Raw genomic sequence first — 18896 nt, forward strand, 5'->3', positions numbered from 1 at the left:
TACGTAGTTACCGGAAGTAACATTATCGACATTGATTTTGGCCAAGCACTATCAATTGTCGCCGATATAGCATTGTCAGTGACGATTTATCGATTGTACTCGATAATCGTTGATCACTTATGTTAATCTCCATAATCCACCAAAAAGGATACTATATAAAAACTGAAATTTTTACACAACTTGTTTTGATTTTTTAGAAAAGAGGTTTGCAGAAACGTGGGACTACCAAGTGACGCCATCAACGTTCCTGCAATTTGACATAGCCATGGGCTGTGACTCACTTTACAACACAGTGTACGGAGTGATGCTCGAATACTCCACCAACATGGGTAAGGATTGAGACACGGTCGTATCGGAATGTGCACCCCCCAATTTTGAATGCAATGGATACCATTCAAAGAGTGACTACATGTCAGACCAGCACAGAAACTGGACCAGGATTTCACTGTATTTACCCCAGGGTGCTGTGTAGGTACTCTTGCAATATTTATTTTGTTTATATTGTAATGAAATAACTTTTGTGACTTTATTAACTTTTGTTTATGTTGGAAATTTGTATTGGCAATGCAACCAATGGACAGTGATCATATTTACATTAATATTACTATTACTGGAGCAATTATCAAATAACCAGCCTTCGACGATTGGCTTAGTTTACACAAAAGAGCACTTACTTGATTTTAGCTCTACTGGCCAAAGGCCAGAAGAGCTTATGCGATGATAATGTGTACGTAGTATGTGCATCCGTGTGTTCGTGCGTCTGTAAACAATTGCTTGTGAACCCGATACAGTCTTCAGTTTTGATTGTATCTCGATGAAACTTGTACAGTATCTAGATATCCATTAGAGCTTGGTTCCTTCCGAAAACCAGCCAGATCCGCCCATGCATGCCTAGATTATGGCCCTTGATAGTATAAAAAATGCTATTGTGTAAACACTAGCTTGTGAACACGATACAGTCTTCAGTTTTGATTGTATCTCCATGAAACTTGTACAGTATTTAGATATCCATTAGAGCTCAGTTCCTTCCGAAAACCAGCCAGATCCGACCATGCATGCCTAGATTATGGGCCTTGAAAGTATTAAAAAATCAGTTCATCTGTAAACACTAGCTTGTGAACATGGTACAGTCTTCAGTTTTGATTGTATCTCGATGAAACTTGTACAGTATTTAGATATCCATTAGAACTCGGTTCCTTTTGAAAACCAGCCAGATCTTGAAAGTATAAAAAATGCTATTTAAAGCTAAGTCTATTTTTAGCCAAGTCTACATAAGCGAAGTTTACATGTAAAGTCACAATTGCTTGTGAAGGTTTGTTCAAATCATGCCCCTGGGGTCATTACTGGCCCCCCACGGAGATTGTCCCAAAAGGGACCAGTGCGGCAAATACAAACGACCTTGGCGAAGAGTTCTCTTTTCTTTGTAAGGGACGGACTCCCCCCCCCTTAAATTGGGAAATGTTAAAAACTTTTTGTCTGAAACCACTATGCAAATCCTTGCTATTTTGAAAAAGGCTTTATTTAGTGGTCCACTACCATGGTTGTTCAAATTAATTGGGTCAAAACTGGCACTGCCCTGGGTGTCACAATTTTTCTAGAGACTTATTTAAGAAATATACCTTTGATATTTGTTGTGGAGCACCATATGATGCAATTGAAAACATTTGAAATAATACCCCTTGGGCAAAAGCTGGCCCCACCCCTTTTGACTTACTCATTAATTTTTAAAGCTACAGTAATGAAATTTTGACCATGTGAACAGTTTTGCAAACAAGCATTAATGTTGTCCTCGGATGTCCTTGACTTTGACCTTTTACCGACTTTTTATTTTTTAAGCTACAGAAATGAAATTTTGAAGATGAGTACAGTTTTGAAAGCAAATATGTTTTACTCTCAGATTACCTTTACTTGGCACATATTAAAATAGTTCATGCAACTAATATGCTTACAACACTTTCTGTCCTCAGATGTAGAACGTGCAGCATTTTCAGCTAATCCAAACACTAAAAGTGAACTATATATTTGTTGCCTATTACTCAAAACGTACATGCTCTGCATTGAAAAGGACCACAAGAGCCATGCCAGTAGAGCATAGGCCCTTTTGGGCCTCTTGTTTTATGTAGTAATGAGGAGAAACTAGTCCCGGAACTATATGATAGGGTGTGACATTAAAAGTGGACTCAAAAACTTGAAGTGCCCATACTGTGTATGAATATAAGAAAATACGACTATTTGCCTGGTTGCAATCTTTAAAATAATTGGAAATGGGATTTTATCTAGTCTTAGTGATTAATGTACTAGGGGATAAATGACCTTTGGGATGAATGGTTTGCCATGGGGATAAATACTCCCTACACTAAACTTGAAGCTACAAGAATTAGATGGCAAGAACACAGTAAACTCCCTAGGAGCAATCTATTGACTGTCGCTATTGTAAACCTAGAAATGTTCTGTAAATAATTCTAAGATCTAAGTATATATTTAGTATTTTTACTACTTTTCAGATCTCCAGCTACTAGATTTAGATGGCAACAACACAGCCAAACCCATAGTGGCAATGTTTGGGCCCTTGACAACGTGTATCTAGGGAATGGGTGTCCATGGCTCTGTTCTGGCCATGGGTATTGTAAAAAGGGAACTTGTGTGTAAGTAAAATTATTGTCCATTTTTGTTTGGCTCAACTCAAATGTTATGTTAATTTGAATTTACTTCCAAAGGGAGATGTTTTAGTGCATGTTATCACGACCTATAAACCAGTTCAAATTAGATTTGCTGCAAAACTTTCTGTCACTTAAGTTGATGGTCATAATACAGTCCAATATTTAGAGTCCCTGGTATGATAGAAAATAGGCTTCCTAGAACTTTTTATCAACATTTACTTTCAATACTAAAATTGTGAAATTAAGTCAAATATTAGGTTATCTTGCGCATATATTTACACAGTCATAGAGTGACATAACACCTTTAAATAAAAATATGTTACAGTTGTGATGATGGATACGATGGGGAGTTCTGTGTTCTATCGCGCCCCCTTCCCATGATGCTTCGGGACGATTTTAACCGGGACAAGCCCCAAAATGATAACTGGATTGAGATACATGGTGGGGACACCACCAAAATGTGTGGCACTCTTGTCAGTGGAAATGCTCTCACCTTTAGTGATGTAAGTACAGAAAGAAAGAAGTTTAGTTTATTTTAGAATTTTACAATGATTTATTACAGCAATGTAGTAATCGCTTTCTTAGGTATTATGTTATGGGAGAGTGCAGATTAATGCTGTTGGGGAAAATGTACATGAAAGAATTCACTGTCTGGTTTGGCTACACCGAGCAAACTCAAACGAGTTCCAGTGGAATTTTTACAGGATTCACATGTAAAAAAGTGTGACTGATTTTAAAAATAAATGATGTGTTAACTTCTCAAGTGTCGCCATAGACAAGCGAGTGGGGAAAATCCTGTAATAAAGGCATAAACAATACAGTCCTTGCAGTGTGTGTGTAGTGCAACCATGGCCATAACTAAAAAAAGGTTCAAGATATTAAAATGAAACTTGGAGCACAGGTTGCCAGCAGAAATAGGCAAATATTTACTGTGTAAGATTGTTGAGTTATGATACCAGCAAGTTATACAAATCATCATTTGTTCTGATTCTTTCAGGATCAACTCAGAATGGCTGTCACTCGTGACCTTGTCACAACCATGCTGAACACAATTGAATTCTACTTTCTGTTTGGATGTAATGGGAAAAAGATGGATTGGCCTCGTAAAGAGAGCGTGCTGCTCCAGTATTCTACCAATGGTGGAATCACATGGAAGCTCATCAAAGAGATGCATTATAGGAATGATTCAAAACCAAGGTAAGACATTTAAAATCCTGTTCTGATTGCTAGAATATATCTGTTCATAGAAATGTTTTGGCATAGTTATACTATTTCTGGTCTGTTGTGGTCTGTTGCCATTTAAGCTGTCTCTTTTCAAAGCAAATGGTCCAGTTATCTTGTTGAGTTATCTTGGTGTCATTGATGATGTTTTATACAACTGTTAAGTATTGCCTATAGATTGGCTGAAAATATCCAAGTATGTGTCTCTGAAAGCATACCTGCTGTTTTTCCAAGGAAACTGACTCTAGAGTGCTTCTTTCTCTAAAGCTGTTGTCACAATTTAGCTTAATAAATAAAATAAATACAAACTAACAGTAGTATGTCCAAACAGCGTTATTCTTAAACGAATGATTTTGTATTGCCGATTTTTCAGTCTTGAGCTGCCCATGGATGCAAGAAATAACTCTACACGGCTGAGATTCTGGCAACCTTACAATGCAGGTAAAGAGAGATAAATACTACCATGGTGCCATAATGCTTTTGATGCCCCCTTATCTGTGGGACATATCATGTCAGATGACTATTAGAATTTGTACAATATGCATTAAGGTTATTTTCACAAATATAAGTAAGAGAGACAACTGCCAGCAGTCATGCAATGGAGATGACAGGAACAAGGACAGAGTTTGTATTCACTGATGTCTTGTGTCTGAAATTCATACTGGGGCTCAGAAAACTTAATTCTTAAATGTTTCAGAATTATCAAATAATGTTACTTATTTTGACAAGAGAAGTGTGCCTGATTGTAGAACATATTTTTGTTACAGATACAGCAACACTTTTTGTAATAGGAGTTTTACAACAGACTAAAGATGTTCCTTTCTGAGTCAGAGTTTCAAACTAATTAGCTTCTAGATGTTTGTGAATATGGCCCCAGTAGCTAACAATGTAGCTATATTTTAACTTGTTTAAAGGTGTGAGGACCAAAGCCTAGCAGACACCCATGTTTATGTTTAACATATTCACATGCTGGTTTGTAGGCAAGATGTTGTCAACATGGGCTGTAGACAACCTGTTTATTGGTGGAATGGTCATGAATCCTTCTTCTCTGGCTGATGATTTTGAGTCTGGCGTACCTGCCGATTCCTGGCTGTTTGTCAATGATGGGGAGGTGGCAGGCTACTGTGAACAAAATGTCAGGTATGTTGATATTCATGGAGTTATAAGTGTTTGTGTAAAATCAAATACCCAAGCTATATGTATGTCTGGCTTCTACTTATGTAGATTGTAGAATAGGGTAGAAGATCTGTTATTACTGTTTAATATGTCTAGGTGTGTATCTTAGCTATGGAACTTGCAATGATATGTAATAAACACAACTCTCATTTCACTTTATAATCTGTATTGTCTGTTATAACACATGCTGTCGCAGGTCTGTATATACAGACATTCTGCAATCTGCAATTAACAAATCAAATAACATACTATTACAATACATATTAATATTAAAACAAACCAGTTTAAAACGCATAAAACATATTCTTATTCACAATTAATCATATATTCAATAACCTTTATCCATGGCTGTCAATGGTATTGCTCTTGTTTTGGGTAAAGGGGACGTTTTAGTCATCAAGGAGATGTTCATTCAATAATTGTCAATGCTACCTTTAGTGTAAACACAAGTTTCTGCAGACAAAAAAATATGTTAAATGCAAAGAATTTCAACCCAACACAACTTGGGCATAATTTGGCCATAGGACATAGAAAAAAACACAATAATGCTTTGAAATGGATTAAAACAGAAATGATGAAATAAGTGTCTATATATATGCTTTGAAACAGATTGAAATGTTTCAATCCCAATAATTTTACTTAAACTAAATTCAGTAATGATTTTGCAATGAGTAATAACTGCAAAAAAACCTGACGTTTTTTATGTAAATAGGCAACAAAAATCAATATACATCAAGCCTATTATATTTATCTTCATAGCCATTAGAATGATCAGTTATTATGAAAATCATTGCTATTTTAGGTCAGACACAGTCGGTGCAGGGGAGACAGCCCTGGTTTTCCGTCAGGGCTCTGACAAGGGAGAGCACTCAGTAGTTACCCGTGATCTCAATGTTGGACCAATGTCAGTGCTGCAGTTTGATGTAAGAATAACATTGAAATTTTATCTGTAATTATTAAAAGAATAAAAAAATAAATACTGAATTTATTAAAATAATCAACTTTCGGGAATTCTTTTATATGCTGGTTTCTCGCATTCGAAGACATTATATAAAAATCTGTTGTTATAATCAATAAACTAAGTATTACGAAAGTGTCAGTAGACTTGGATTATTGGCCGTGCCTGCCGTGATGTTTTGTAAAATATAAAATTATTCAGTACTTTAAACCATATGATCTCTGTGGAAACAAAGAAGTTTTAAATATATTTACATGATTAAAGTCTAAACAGACTTTTACAGGTGGCTAATGTTACAAGCAGGTGATTAAAAATCTTCTTTCAGGTCAAAGCAAAGTTTGCTAATCAGATTAATCCTCAGAACAAAATTCGTCTTTCATATAAACAGTAATTTCCTTTAAGATAAATGATAGCATAACCTCATAACATTAGTGCCTTTCAGATAATTGTTTATCTTGACTGCCCCTCAGAACATTATTGTAAAATGCTGACTACTACTCAGAACATAATTGTTAAATTTGACTGTTCCTCATGTTTTGCCTTTCAGACACTTGTGAACAATAAGTCCTCCTCAGAATGTAATTTTTAATGTTGACTACTTAGAACATTAATTTGCCATTCAGGAATTGGTTAAATTTGACTGCTCCTCATAACATTTTTTGCCTTTCAGACATTTGTTAATGTTGACTGCTCCTCGGAATGTAATTGTACATGTTGACTGCTTTTCAGAACATTTTTGCCTTCCTTCTGATTGTTATTTGCCTTTCAGATAAATGTTGGGTGCTCCTCAGAAAGTACCCACAAGTACCCAGTGAAGCTGGAATACTCTCCAGATGGAGGCAAAACATGGAAACTTGTTGTACCTAATTGTGCAGATGTCTCTACAGCTCATTGTCATGACAGTATGATGCAAACGAGCCTTCATTACGGAGGAACTTCGAAATATTGGCGAAGAGTTGTTATCCCTCTTGATGATCTCTATGTTTGTGGGTTTGTGAAAAGTTTTGTACAGTTCTATTGGAAAGAAATAATAATCTTTAAATTGTTAATATCTGGTAGATGTTGTAGTGCATTTTTGTGAAACCTACGAAACATGTCAAACAAATAGAAATTACTTTGTCCTGCCTCGTCATCTTTTTGTTCGTCTGAGCGGCATCACAGTTTTGTTGGCAATCAAACTTTTTAATGGTTCATTGAAGTGACTTTTAACTTGGTATGCACATTGGTTATTAGAGGTCCCGAGTGATTTAGGCGTCAAAGGGACCTTTAATGCTACTAACAAGGCGACATTTAATGCTCTTGAATTAAATTGGGAAATATTTATAATGGGATTTTGGAACTATTCTTATTTAAAAATAAAAAAGGTAATTTTTTGTATGAATATGACTTTGGTCTGCGGAAGACCATTATCATTGTTTTTGTATGGAATTGTATACTTTTTGTCTTTATCATAGAAAATTATTAAAATATTTTTCAAAAACAGAACGTTGAGATTTCGCTGGTACCAGGGTGTTATACCAGAAGATGATTATGGACCAGAGTGGGCCATTGACAATGTTTTCATCGGAATGGCCTGTATGCAGCACTGCCTCGGACATGGTGAGGATTTTGTTATCAAACAGTTGTTGTACAGTTAGCCGACTGGCTTCTCACTATGGTCTAAACTTCTGCTTCTTCCAATGATTTCAGCTTTTTTTTTACTGATCTTTCTTTTTAAATCAATCTAAAATTAATTATGTTCCAGGTAAATGTGGCAGCACCATGATGTGCACATGTGACCATGGTTTCCTTGGTGACTCCTGCTTGTCTAACCAGTCCCTACCCATCTACATGAAAGAAGGCTTCCCATTGGCTAATGGCCTTGACGATCTACCAGAGGTGTTGCCCTTGCTGGATTCCTTCAGTAGCTGTAGGTATACATTATAATATTGAAATTAAAGTAATATACTTCAGAACAAGAAATTATGTACCCAATTTCATTTTATGATTCATTCTGAATTATGTGTGTGCATGCAACATGATGTTCACAGAGATTGATGATGCTGATTATGATGGTGGTGCTGGTGATGATGCTGATCATAATCATGATCATGATGCTGTAATGATGATGATCATGATGGTGGGGTTGGTAGTGCTGCTGCTGCTGCAGATGATGGTGATGATTATGATGACGAGGAGAAGGAGGATGACAGCCATGATGATGATGATGATAATGATGATTTGGTAGAATTTTCAAATAGAAAATTGTGCCTAGAAACAGAAGGTCATTTATATGATTAGGTATTATTTGAACTATTAGTATTAAGATTTAAACATGAAAATAAGACCATTTTGATACTAAGCCAGAATTTAAAAAAAGGTTTACTTTATAGCTCTGAACTTAAAGCCATCAATAATCTATTGCCTTGGTTTTTTCCAGCCAGCAAACTCTTAGATGAAAAGAAGTGGGATATCTGGAGTGGTGGACTGGTTTCTAAGGCTTGTGGCCTTTTGCTGGATGGATATGGACTGGTTTTCCAAAATTCCGGTCCACGTGTACTACAGACAATAAAACTGGACCTCTCCAAGGCAACGTAGGTTCAGTTATCAAAACTGGTTATGTGGGTTGTGCAAATCTGTTGATTAAAGGAGTTACTTTATGATATTAACATTAGGTCTAACATTAACCTTACTTTCAGCATGATGCATATACATTTAAGAACACTCGTTGTCGAGTTAGCACAGTGGTAATAGTACAATAGTACAAGGCGCCCTGGGTTCAATTCCTTGCCTGGGCATATGTGAGTTTCTTTTGTGGTCAACAAGGGAGAGGTTTTCTCCAAGTACACTGATATCCCCAAACCACAAGGCCAGACTGTCGTGCAACATCAGAGTGACTTAGTTTAGGTTAATGTACTAGGTATGACATTGTAGACATTTGAAGCAGCAACTGGATTTTTTTCGCAGTCATACAGAATTGTTGTTTGTTGTACGGAGTACAGGATCTGGTAGTTTATAATTGACATATTTTGGTGGGCATGTGGTATGTTTGTGGTGTTTGTATGTTTGTGCCTTTCGGTCAATGTTGTTTGGGCCTTACCTTAAACCTTTAAAAAATTTGCATATTTAAATATTTCACCACTTGGTTGTAGGTTTAATTGCTCAATATTGGTGTTTATTTTGTTATACTTGTATCCACCAAATATTCAAAGGATTTTAAATCATTTTGATATTAAAGGTAATTCTTTCTATATAAACTTAATATATTTCAATGTTCATTTGATTTCTAATTAATGGAGAATTTATGGTTTTGATTAACTGTTATACATTTGTATGTTTCACCCCAACAAAAAAGACAGTCCAGTTTTACCTCTCTCTTGGCTGTTTCTCTGGCCTGTGTGATATGGCCACTCTCAGTGTGTACATCCAACATTCATTTTAGATAAATAAACCATGGCATATATTGTTTCACCCAAACAGGACAGTCCAGTTCTATATTCGCCTTGGCTGTGACTCCACTCCTCCTGACCCAGCCACGCCCCCAGTTTACGCACAATTCACCACAAACGGAGGAATCAACTGGCACACCATTGAGCAGTTTGATTTCAACGAGCATAGTTACAAGCCATCTTATGTGATACTAAATTTGCCTAAAAACGCAAGGTCCAGCGCTTCTCAGATTCACTGGTGGCAGCCATCAAAAAATGGAACATTTATGGAGCCCTGGGCAATTGATGAGGTATTCAATAGAGAATAATTGTTTGTTTCAGTGTAAGATTAGTATATATATCACTGAGTCTTTGAGCACCAAAAGCTTTATTTCAAGAGTGGCTTAGCAATGAGTGAAATATTAACTTTTGGTGTTCGTGAGGAGAAATGTTTTGCAATCTTGCACTTAAACCAATATTTAATCGGTTGTCCGGTTAGCGCAGTGGTTAGCACACTCGCATCTCACCTAGGCGACCCGGGTTCTATTCCTGGCTTGGGCGCATGTGAGTTTGGTTTGTGGTTTGTGGTATGTGGTCACCAAGCCAGGCAAGTGTGTTTTCTCCGGTTTCACCCACAACACAAGACCACACTCTTGCGTAAAATCGTGCCAACGAGAGTGATTAATATAATGTTGTAATAACTTGTTTCAAAATCATTGTAAAATAAATATGTTTAAATTAAACCAATATTTTTTTTCTTCTGCTAAAAACGATTTTTCAGAAAAGCGCGAATAATTGTAAGTGAACGTACCGTCCTTTCGGAAATGATGTTGTTGAAATTTTATCCCAGCCCTCTGCACTCTGACATTTGATTTTTAAGTGAGAGCTGGTAGTGAAAATTAACATAATTTTATTTCACTGTACATATATCATTTTTATTTAAATGATAAAACACTGTAAATCACCAAAAAGCATATAATAATTCCCGTTTCTTGCAATTCATTAGCCTTCAGCCTTGTTAAGAATTGTTTTGCCAGGATCATTGTCTTCTCAGGATCATTATAATGTGACTGCAAGAATATACAAATCTTAACCACAGTACTCTTTCTGTGGCTTTTAGAAATAATTTAGACAGGTTGACAGCAATGCTATAAAAATCCCATTCACCTATTTCAATAGTTGTTGTTTTCATTCAACTTTTGGAATTATAATTCTGTAAGTATTATCCAAAGGGAATTTGAATTTTAAAATGTCTGAATATTTGTCAACAAATCATTGAAAACTCACCGATAAAACCTGTCTATACTCTTTCATCAATCAGGTTTACATTGGTGGTGACTATGACGGTGTTGAGATGTTGGCAGACGACCCTGGTGCTCCTAGGGACTCTACCTGGACCCTGACCCCAGGAGCAGTTATAGAGCCCGTATGTGGGTCACTGTTTAATACCCTCCACTTTACTGGTAAGATTTTAGGGCTGATGGTGAGGCGGGGAGGGAGTGGTTGAGATTGTGACAAGGAAATAACAAAACTAAAATAACAAAATGCTGGTAACTCATGAAAAGCGGTTAAAATCGGATTTAGTCTTTATAACAAAAATGTGACTGAAACATTTAAATGAACGCAAAATTAAAAACTGGTGAAGTCCCCTTAATGATAGAAGTACTGTTTTAACACAACAATATCTATGAAATAAGAAACATTATACAATAAACACTGATAAAATGGTCAAGGTATTGTGATTGTCTTTGCATATGAAAACTTGTTGTCTATGTTGCTCTGTGTAGATGCATTAGCACATGTAAATTTAAGCCCGTAGCTCTTGTTGTAAACATTGTTGAGATATGTTCCATGTTTTAGGAGAGGAGCAACACAGGTTTGCAGTGACAGCTGATGTGGTAGTGGAAGCGGGATCTGTACTACAGTTTGACATCTCCCTTGGCTGTACTGACATAAAGCACTGCTTCAGTAAGTGTAAAACGTCTGTTGTACAACTGTTTGTATAGCTTAAACTATGCCAAACCTGGCGTGTATGTGTTAAGTCTTCGAAATGTTAAACAGTTTTTAGTAAGTAGTTAATGTAACATTTTGTATATTAATTTCGGTTTAAGTTTTACTCTTTCTGCACACAAAACCCTTTCAATTGCAAGCAATGTTCACCAGTGTTCTAAAAGTCACATTTTTGTGTGTTATATTGCTTTAAAATCATTGAGATATTTTTAGTGTACCCTAAGAACTAAAAAAGAAATAACTACACCATACACGAAGTTGTTGGACTACTTTTGATTAAGAAATACTACTTAAAACATTTGTGTGCATTTCTTTGAGGATTACAAATCTTGATCTCCCTCAACAAACAGTTTCCTCTGATGGTATGTTTCAAGTCTATAATCCTGTCTGACCTCATACCTATAGATAAATTGACTATCACAGAGTTGAATAAATGTTATAAATCCCTTTTTGCATTTTGAGGTGCATCTTTTATCCTTCCATGTCATTTTGGACATCGATATAGTGATTAAATGATGATGAATGTCGGAAATTCATAAAAACACTAACATGGTTTCATTTTTAGAGGTACAGCTATTGTATTCCCATGACAAGGGTGTGACCTGGCAGCCTGTGACGAGGTCATGTTTGCCTTCCCACCTCAACTGCGAGAAGTACACATTCCCTAGAGATAGCGAGTTTCTCTCAGATATGACAAGTGGATGGAACAGATACAATGTTCCGCTGCCGTTCCATACAAGGTAAGGTACATCATTACATTGCCTTTAATTACAACATTCCAATGCCTTCCCATACAAGGTAAGATACAACATTATAATGCCTTTTCATGCAAGGCAAATGCAGCATTCCATTGCTTTTCCATAAATGTCAAGATAGATAATTCAATTGCGTTTCCAAGATGATTTTTCCATGTTTTTGTGAATGTGTGGTCATTATTTGAAGTTGCTTTTAATCTAGACATTATAAAGAATATTAGAATTTGGGTTTCCCTATTGTTCCAACTTAATTATAATATATGTATTAGAATGCTTTCTAAAATATTTTTATTGTTATTATTCAGCTCATAAACTGCATCATGTATCTTTGTCATTCAAACAAATTAATGACATTTGACTTCTTATGGCCTTTTAACTTTCAATGATGAAACATATTTCTTTCAATTGATCGAATAAATAGAGGATATTTGTTCAATTCAGTGTAGGTGATATTTTTTGCACAAGTGTCATTTGAAACAAATGTTCATAAGTGGCGAATAAGTAGATGATATTTTACTCATTGCATGCAGTGAAAATTTCAAATGGTAGTTCCACTGCTGTTATTTCACTGATAAAACTCCTTATTACGCCCAAAAGCATGAACAAAGCAATAAACATCTTTTTTTTCCCATTAAAGGTCACGGTCAACTAGGTTTCAATTTGTTCAGCCCGAAGGTTTCAACAGGAAGGACACTTGGGCCATCGCTAACTTGTACATAGGGACAGATTGTCCAGATTCCTGTAATGGTCATGGAAAATGCACTGAACAGGGTTGTGTGTAAGTAAAATATTTGTTGTTGATAATCCTTCTTTTTGTGATATTATTTTGCTCTCAAAAATAAAATTAAAAAGGGCAAATTGTTGAAAAAAGTTAAATTTATATTATATAGATCTATTACATGTGGAAATCGAGGTATTGTCATAGTGTTATTGTGCACTTTAACATTTGCCATAACGCCTTAGATCGTTAAAGATATTTAAATGAAAGTTATTACACATGCTGCCAGATATAACACGCACTTGCATAACAAGGCCCATACACCTGTCTTGATAACTGTTGTTATGCCCCTTTTTCCACAGGAAAAGAACAGAAGAGTGTTTGCAGTTGCTCTCTGGTGCTCCTGTTCAATTGTATTACTTGGTTTGTCCCTTGTGCTTTCACCAGTATTTTTAATATTTTTTATTTTATTTCAGATGTGACCCGAGATGGGGAGGTTTCGACTGCAGTGCTCCCACCATTGATTTGCCTGTATATCTTATGATATGTTCACTGGAGAATCCTATAACTGGTACAAAGTTGTTGGGGGAAAGAGAACTAAACCATGTAAACCTATGGCATCTGGATCGGCTTTACATTTTACAGGGGTAGGTCAGACTTGACTTTTTATATGCCAAATTTATGGAACCAGACGATTTGTAGTTTTACCTGTGGTGTACGGGTTTCGATTGTTCTAAGGTTATCTGTTGGTACATTATCATGATTTTATTCATTCATAAAATTGATTTTCTTTATTAGTTACGAGCCATTGAGTTCCAAATTATTTAGTCTTACTTTAAATATTTTAAACATTTCTCGATTCTTTGATTTTTCAAATGCTGAGTATGTGCAGTTTAACTTTATGTATGGATGTGGCACACCGCCGGATAATATTGATGAGAGTGTTTTGATTTGATACTCCACTAATGCCGTTGATTGGACAACGTTTGGAATTTGCATTACTTGAACTACCGCTCACCATCGTATGTTTAACTTGTAATATATGTGTACTGTAGAATTCAAATAGTATAGTATTTCATCACCATGATGCCAATGCATTATATCAGTTGGACGAACATTATTGAAATATTTGAAGTGTTTTATGCGTAAAAACTGCCTTTTGTACCTGTTCGGTATTGACAGAAAATATTTAAGTTAATAAATATGCAATAACTTATTGTATTAGTAATTAACCTTCATTTATGATTTATATTTTGAGGGCATTTCTTTCCCTGTTGGATTTGAAACAAAAATACATTTATTTGGTCTCCATTTATGACTAATCATTTTTCAGTCTGTTTAGTTTGATGAGTGCTTGGCAGGGCCCCTGGGGTGTTTCTGTATGTTATGTTTATACCTTGTTCCCAAGTGTTCATTGTCGTTGTAGTTTCATTGTATTACATTATTTATGTTGCTTTTTAAGGTTTGTGACAATAATGCTACCAGATGATGCAAAAAGAAATGGAACGGCAATAAATTTTGCCCAGTTTAAAAACAGTGGCCAAAATGAAGATGATTGGCTTATAGACAATTTAAGAATTGGAGGTCGAAATGTTAACCCTGATATGATGATGAGCGACTTCACTTATGGAATCGATCCAGCTGAATGGAAGACTTTTGATAACATTAAAACAGGAGTGCATTGTGAAAGATCTGAAGTAGCATCTGGAGAGATCGTCGACGACGAGAGTGCAACAATAACAACGCAAGATTTGAACATACACGAAGGTCACATGTTACAATTCTGGTATAACATTGGTTGCATGAGGCCATGGAATGCATCGGTGGCACCTGTACATTTGCAATATTACAGATTACGAGGGATGACTTGGGCCTATGTTACTCCACAATGTTTGTCAAATGACCCAGACTGTCTTGTTGGACCATCCATGGCTAGCGTTTATTATGGTGATCCTATGGGAATGTGGCAGCGAGTGATTATTCCACTTGAAGGAATGACACAGTCAAAGTATGGACTTGGAAGATCATTTTAATTGTAAAGACTTATTGATTTACAGTCTTTAAAACATTACTATGCAATAACACGTCCATATAACTATTAGTAAGTAAAAGTAGAAAACAGTATCGGCTTACCTCCTTAAAATGGTAGTGTGCAGTTCACTCTTGTAACTATATAGATAAGACCTTAAAAAGTATGTTCAACTTAATTTGCCTTTAAAATGAACTGATTTGGAAAGATGGATCGATCGTGAAACTGCAAGCCTTAAAATAACACTCATAGTTCTCACCTTTTCTATTAAATGTACTTGTTTTCTTGCAGAGCAACACGTTTCAGATGGCAACAGCGCCCTGTTAACGACGACGAAGCCATTACGAATTTTGGCTTGACTGATGTTTACATTGGACCATCTTGTCAGGACATGTGTGGTGGCCATGACAACTGTCACACACAGACCTTCCCATCATGCATTTGTGATCCTGGTCACCATGGTGATAATTGCTACCCTTGGGATGCTGAAAATAAGGTTGGTATTTCCAGGGCTTACTTCCAGTCATCATAGTGAAATGACGCCGGGACATTTCTAAATGGGAATATAAAATTTATTAAAACGACCGCAAATCTCAAAGGACTTAAACTTAAAACGTATTGTGCATTTAGTCACACTCCTTTAATTGAGTTTTGAAAGCTTCTGCAAAAGAAAAAAATCCACTTTTGGTTAATAGTTATAAAAGTCTGCCTTGTAAGTATGCAAAATTAATACATTTTAAAAAGGGATCACTAATTTTATTATATGATTGTACATGACTTTATAGTATGAACGCATTCAGTGTCTGGTCTCTAGTAAGTTCTTTTTATGCCCCCGAAGGGCGGCATATTAAAATCGCACAGTCCGTCCGTCCGTCCGTCCGTCCGTGTGTCCGGCTCAATAACTCGTGTCCGGGCTGTAACTTTCCCTTGTATGGACAGATTTTATAATAATTTGACACATGTGTTCCACATACCAAGACGATGTGTCTCGTCCAAGACCTGTGTCCCTACCTCTAAGGTCAAGGTCACACTTAGTGTTTATTCACAATGGAGTGCTGCATATAAGGGCATAGAGTGTAGGTGTGGTGTAAGGGCTGTAAATTTCCCTTGCATGGACAGATTTTAAAATAACTTGCTACATGTGTTCCACATACCAAGACGACGTGTCGCGTGAAAGACCCGTGTTCCTACCTCTAAGGTCAAGGTCACACTTAGGTGTTTATTCACAATGGACTGCTGCATATAAGGATATGGAGTATAAGTTGTCGCGTCCGGGCTGTAACTTTCTCTTGTATGGATATATTCTAAAATAACTTGCCACATGTGTTTGACATACCAAGATGACGCGTCGCATGCAAGACCTGTGTCCCTCCCTCTAAGGTCAAGGTCAGACCTAGGTGTTTATTCACAATGAAATGCTGGGTATATGGACATAGAGTATAGGTTGTCGTGTCCGGGCTGTAACTTTCTCTTGTATGGACATATTTTAAAATAACCTGCCTCAGTGTTCAACATACAAGACGATGTGTCTCGTGCAAGACCTGTGTCCCTACCTCTAGGTCAAGGTCACACTTAGTGTTTATTCACAATGGAGTGCTGCATATAAGGACATAGAGTATAGGTGTCGTGTCCGGGCTGTAACTTTCCTTGTATGGACAGATTTTAAAATAACTTGCTACATGTGTTCACATACCAAGACGACGTGTCGCGTGAAAGACCCGTGTTCCTACCTCTAAGGTCAAGGTCACACTTAGGTGTTTATTCACAATGGACTGCTGCATATAAGGATATGGAGTATAGGTTGTCGCGTCCGGGCTGTAACTTTCTCTGTATGGACATATTTTAAAATAACTTGCCACATGTGTTTGACATACCAAGATGACGTGTCGCGTGCAAGACCTGTGTCCCTCCCTCTAAGGTCAAGGTCACACCTAGGTGTTTATTCACAATGAAATGCTGGGTATATGGACATAGAGTATAGGTTGTCGTGTCCGGGCTGTAACTTTCTCTTGTATGGACATATTTTAAAATAACTTGCCTCATGTGTTCAACATATCAAGAGGACGTGTCACGTGGAAGACCCGTGTCCTTACCTCTAAGGTCACACTTTGTGTTATTCACAATGGAATACTGCATATATAAGGACATATAGTATAAGTTGTCGTGTCAGGGCTGTTACTTTCTCTTGTATGGGCAGATGATTGCCACATGTGTTCGACATACCAAGAGGACGTGTCGCATGCAAGACCCGTGTCCTTACCTCTAAGGTTAAGGTCACACTTAGGTGTTTATTCACAATGCTGCATGTAAGCACATAGAGTATAGGTTGTCTTGTCCGGGCTGTAACTTTCCCTTGTATGAACAGATTTTAAAATAACTTGCCACATGTGTTCCACATACCAAGACGACGTGTCGCGTGCAAGACCCTTGTCCCTTACTATAAGGTCAAGGTCACACTTAGTGTTTATTCACAATGGAGTGCTGCATATAAGGACATGGAGTTTAGGTTGTCAAATGTGGATGGTATTTTTATGTTCAGAGGCAATTTAAAATGACATGCCATATGCATTTGATATGTAAAGGCAAGATCAACTTCATGTACTGACCTTGTTCATAGGTCAATGTCACATTCGGGGGCATTCGTCACATACTGTGACAGCTCTTGTTCTGTTTGTTTGTTGTTGTTTTTAAGCATCTGACACACTTGCTCAGTACTTACACAATCTATAACGATTACTTATGATTGTCAAATCTGATACACTGGATTAGAACTGGCACAACCTGACACGATTGCTTAGGATCGGCAAAATCTGATACACTTGCTTAGAACTGACACAACCTGACACGATTGCTAAGATCGCCAAAAATCTGATACACTTGTTGAGCAGATACACTTGTTGAGTATTGCAATAGGCTTGCAAATGCTACATCGTTTCACTTTGTTTAACCTTATTATTTTATTTAATTACCATTACATCATTATGTAAACAGGTTTGCGGGTTAATAATGCTTAGAATGCAATTATTGTCATTTCAGCGTGAATTAAAAGACACATTTAATAATGGCGAAGTGGATAAGTCCAAGTGGTTGTTGGTTCAAGGTGGAACAGTCCAGGATTCATGCACTCCTTTGGTTGAACTGACCTCACAATTAATGGACTAGGCCTAAGGCAAATTGTTACGGAGGACTTGGACCTCCGAGACGCAAAGTAAGAATATATATATTATATATATATATATATAAATATATATATATATATATATATAAGAACTTGGTGCGTATAAATCAAGGCCATGTATGTTAGATGACCGATGTCTGCCTTTTCGTATTTTTGGCATGTAATCTGACATATGGCGGGGCAAAACGATGTAATAGGTTAAACAAAGTGAAACGATATAGCATTTGCAAGCCTATGGCAATGCTCAACAAGTGTATCAGATTTTTGGCGATCTTAGCAATCGTGTCAGGTTGTGTTAGTTCTAAGCAAGTGTATCAGATTTTGGCGATCCTAAGCAAACGTGTCAGGTTGTGCCAGTTCTAAGCAAGTGTATCAGATTTTGCCGATCCTAAGCAAACGTGTCAGGTTGTGTTAGTTCTAAGCAAGTGTATCAGATTTGACAATCATAAGCAATCGTTATAGATTGTGTAAGTGAAAGTGTGTCAGATGCTTAAAAACATCAACAGACAAACAGAAAAAGAACTTACTAGAGACCAGACACTGAATGCGTTCATACTTCGAAGTCATGTACAATCATATAATAAAATAAGTGATCCCTTTTTAAAATGTATGTATTTTGCATACTTACCAGGCACACTTTTAAAACTATTAATCAAAAGTGGATTTTTTTTCTTTTGCAGAAACTTTCAAAACTCAAGTAAAGGAGTGTGACTAACTGCACAATACGTTTTTTTAAATTTTATATTCATATTTAGAAACTCCCCGGCGTCATTTCACTTTGATG

At 36.6% G+C, this 18896-nt stretch overlaps 1 pseudogene; it reads left to right on the forward strand.

Moving 5' to 3' along the window:
* The first annotated feature begins 394 nt into the window (after positions 1 to 394).
* LOC128215921 (reelin-like) lies at positions 395 to 18823 on the forward strand (annotated as a pseudogene).
* Positions 18824 to 18896: the final 73 nt, after the last annotated feature.

The sequence above is a fragment of the Mya arenaria genome, chromosome 14 (assembly GCF_026914265.1).
Source record: "Mya arenaria isolate MELC-2E11 chromosome 14, ASM2691426v1".
Taxonomy (NCBI): Eukaryota; Metazoa; Mollusca; class Bivalvia; order Myida; family Myidae; genus Mya; species Mya arenaria.